Genomic DNA, 4,215 nt, shown 5'->3' with positions numbered 1-4,215 from the left:
TTCCGTCCAAAATTCGAATATGGCGGGCAATACAGACGACAGTAATCAGCTGGTAGAGCCATCTATCGGTAGGTCCGGTAGTTGAGCATCCCTCATTTCGCTAGCTTTAGACGCCTGTAGCTTCTCAAGGCAGAGATCATAAGGTAAAGACAGTGACGAACATGGAGGTAAAAATAAGAGGAGTTGTCATGACGTCACAAACTTGAAGCCGATCCAAGAGAAGGTCCGCCATGTTAGCTACCCCAAAACATTCGCTTCTGGTGGTTTGATTCCGTGTAGTCGTGAAGTGTTTTGATAAAAAATGCCGGCTTGCGTCGCTCACGGGTGTACTAATCGTTCTGATTGTAGTCTAAAGTTTAAACAAATCACATTTCATTCGTAAGTGGACTTATTTAAGTGCTATTTTCTTATATATACTTGAAATTCTGATGCACTGTAAAGTTCTACAGTATGGTTTTATTTCTGTGATTTAACTTTAGATTTCCTATCAATCCAAGGCGAAGAGCTGTCTGGAAGTGAGCATTACACTTGGTTTTCACTTTGTGGTTATTCTGAAGTAACTGAAAAGTCCTGGCAAGAAATATCCTGGAAATGAGGACTAATGTTTTAAAATGCAATAATTTAATGTAAAACTAATGTAACTACATGTAGTTAATTAAATCTTCAGTAAAATGTGTGGAACACCTGTTACAGTGGTTAAAATATAAGTACTTAAATGGTTACATATTATTAAAGCAAAGTTCCCTATCGAAGTCCAGGCTTAGATCATTACATTAATCACTGTGTTGTCGTGTTACCCTGTAAATTTCTGTTCTTTGCCACACTGAATGTCATTTGGTACGTACAATTTAAAAAGAAAGCAGATGTGGAAATTGCAATGGGCCTGACAATCTTAAATTCAGTTCTGTTCCTTCGTAATTTAACGTATTTTTCACTTTGTTGACATGACAGCTGGCTTGTTTATATCATCCCTGCATACATCTATGGGACACCAAAGGAAATAAGGTAAGTTTCTTGCAAACGTGAACATTTAAAATTTGCATTTGACTTGAAAATGCAACGAATACAAATCGGTGCCTCTAAACTATCAATCATTGTTTTTGGAGTTCTGGCTTTATCAATTATCGACACAAACACAATGAAAGTGAATATAAATGGATTACAAAAGCACGGTTTTCATAGCACATACGTCTCTTCTCGGTTATTCTAAGTGTATAAACAAAAAGGAATTACAGTACTGAGGCAAGAAGCGTAACATTTTTACGTATTACTGTATCAAATACGCATTTAAGACCAGAAAAACGTTTGAAGTTGCGTCCCTTATGCTGTGTTGTTCACTAAAACCGAGCAACATTTACTATATAAAACAAATATCACGTGCACACGACATAAATAACGAACAAGAAGCAATTGTAAACACTCGTCTGCTAATGTTTTGGGGGATCCAAGATGGCGGCAGGCCTCGCCCACTGGCTTCAAAACAACGTACAGCGCAAGTCTGTAGAGCCATCTGCCCTTATTCTACCTCCATGGTGACGAAGCTCTCTGATACGCAAGTTGTTACCGTAGACCATTAAGGTCCATGGTTGTTACCGTCTGACAGCTGGAGCGAAACTAGAGCTCCAAGCGGTAAGAAAGCAGACAGTCTAATGTGTCGTAACGATAATGTTTCCTTTAATTATTTTTTACTTAACTAACAGTTGTTATATTTTTGGGGTCTAGTGAAGCAGGGGATAAAACCTTTCGGCTTTGACCAATGACGTCATACGCTACTCATCTTCACTTTCAGCCATAGATAAAAAAACAGTTCTGTCTTCCGGATAAGCGCTAGCATTGTACATTAAAATAATTGAACCTGATTTTAAAAGAGATCGCTACATATTGCTCAAAATATTCTTCGTGTGCATTTATTTAAATAATTGGTTGTTTGTAATTCATTCTGTACTTAATTTCATTCTTAGTGATATTGAGGTAATTTGGACTATTAGTTTCTTATTTTAGGACAATTTTTAGCAACTCATTTTCGTTTGTAGGTATGGATTTATCTGTTCCGATGAACCTTGATGATTTGAGAGAGGCTATGGGTGTAGACATGTTGGCCACGATTTGTTTTTTACAAATGTGTAGTCTCGTTGCCGGTTATGTTCGATGTCGTGAGTGCGGCGAACATATACGCCTCACAAGTTTATCTCGTCGCCGTACTCACGACTTACTCGTATGGCGCTGCAGCAAAGATTGGTCGTGGCGGTCCATTAGATGAGGGACGTGGTTCGAAAAATCTAAGTTCGTCTTGAGAGACATTATGAAAATCACGTACTGTCGGTGTTTGAGATATCCTGTGTGGCTATGTGTCAATGAATGTCGTGTGAGTAAGCATACAGTTGTGGATTGGTACCAGTACATGAAATATAGAGGGCCGTTGGGGTGGCCGTGTGTTATGGTCGAAATGGACGAGTCGCATTTTGGCAAAAGGAAGTACAACAGGGGGGAACCTCTGGTGGGGTTATGGGTTTGGAGGGCTGTAGTTTCAGGTCAAGAGTGTGACGATGTAGTGTTTAAAGTAGTACCCAATCTTATGAAGGAAGTTTTAGTCAGCTTAATTGAAGATCACGTTGCAGAGGGTTCCATTGTAATTTCAGATGTTTTTTCTTCATATAGGGATTTAGGGGAAACGGATTATCAGCATTTGGTGGTTAATCACAATATTGAGTTCAGATCATTGTCCACAGTGGCTTGCACAAAGATTTTTTTTTCTTTTACTGCATTTGACTATTTTGACGTATTTCATTGCTGTATTTCGCCATTACATATGTTTTCGTGTACTCCTGTATGTAATAAAAATTTCGCAGCTGTCGTTCTTCTTTCGTTTCCCAACACTAGTATCATCAGGACTTTGCAGAATCTGTACTAGCAAAATTGGAGGCGAAACAGCCAACACAACCAAAAGTTGTATCCTGTTCTTCAGTTGACTTTTACACTGACACTACCTATTCGAAAAGAACGCCATATGTAACATTGATGATTTTTACCTATACATGTGAAATGGAGAGAACAATACAAATGTTGTGTATAGCTATATAGCTCAACTAAACAGTAGGATTATTGTCATTGCTGTGATCAAAACTATAACTTTCAGTTGATACCATTAGCACTGAAGGTGAAAAAAAAAACTCTACCCCATAGTGAAATACAGGATACAAATTGTATGTGTGTCATCTTATTGCCTCTTCGCATAGTTCAACTGAGGTACAGGTTGCAAATGTAACGTACATCCATTTCCATGTTTTCGTTAGTAGTGTACTTACATATAGGTCAATGGAAGTATGGGGTACAAATATTATGTATGTAGATGCTTCTACCATCGGTAGTACTACTATCTATGTAAGAACAGACTATTAGTGGTAGCGGCAGCGAAAGAAACAACACATGTAAAATTTGTATCCCGTGCTTCAGTTGACCTATATAGTTCAACTGAACAACAGGATATTAATGCTAATGAAAAGTAAGAAATTGATGTACACTAAACTTGTATCCTGTACTGCAGTTAAACAATACAGTTCGAATGAGGTTAGAGATACAACCTATATGTATGTGACGTGAGATATTCTATGCTACCAATATTTCCATCCATTTTTCCCCTTCATTTTCCACAGAAATAATACAATACAAACACGCGATATCCTTAACGTGAAAATATTACTTGCTTTGATATACGTATGTTAACCATATTTTTTGTCTTTCGTATTCCTTTGTTTCTGAATACTGTTCAGCTGTCACATCTGTGTAATAAATGATCTCTGGCAAATTCAGACGTCATTCATCAAAGCTGACAGGTTGTATCCTGTCCTTCACTAGACCCTATATTTGTGTTCCATGCGTTAGTATGTTACCAAGAAGGTTCATGAAACAAATGTAAAAACAGCAGCATTACGCTGATTCAATGTCATAAGCTGCAACTCATTCATGAAGAAATATTTTCGAATATATCTGTATTTGCAGCTTATTCTGCGGAAAGCAAGAGAATATAAACACATTTCATAATGAGAAACATGTATTTCTGTTGCTGTTATCATAGACACTTTTTTGAAACTTAAGTTTTTATGGATTCCAATGAGTTGCCTCTTCTTACACTTTGACTGACTTTCTAATACACGTATATTTTTGTAAATGTAATTACTTTTGTTTCAAAAGGGAAGAGTATTTCCGTTTGTGCTC

The 4,215-nt window shown here is 37.3% G+C and overlaps 1 long non-coding RNA gene across 1 annotated transcript; it reads left to right on the top strand.

Moving 5' to 3' along the window:
• Positions 1-228: 228 nt before the first annotated feature.
• Positions 229-688, top strand: LOC126484555 (uncharacterized). Its single transcript, XR_007587874.1, has 2 exons — positions 229-378; positions 480-688. It is a non-coding gene; the product is annotated as an uncharacterized LOC126484555 (long non-coding RNA).
• Positions 689-4,215: the final 3,527 nt, after the last annotated feature.

The sequence above is a fragment of the Schistocerca serialis genome, chromosome 1, assembly GCF_023864345.2.
Source record: "Schistocerca serialis cubense isolate TAMUIC-IGC-003099 chromosome 1, iqSchSeri2.2, whole genome shotgun sequence".
Classification (NCBI taxonomy): domain Eukaryota; kingdom Metazoa; phylum Arthropoda; class Insecta; order Orthoptera; family Acrididae; genus Schistocerca; species Schistocerca serialis.
Note: the sequence above shows the minus strand (reverse complement) of the source record. Positions and strands in the feature narration are given on the sequence as shown.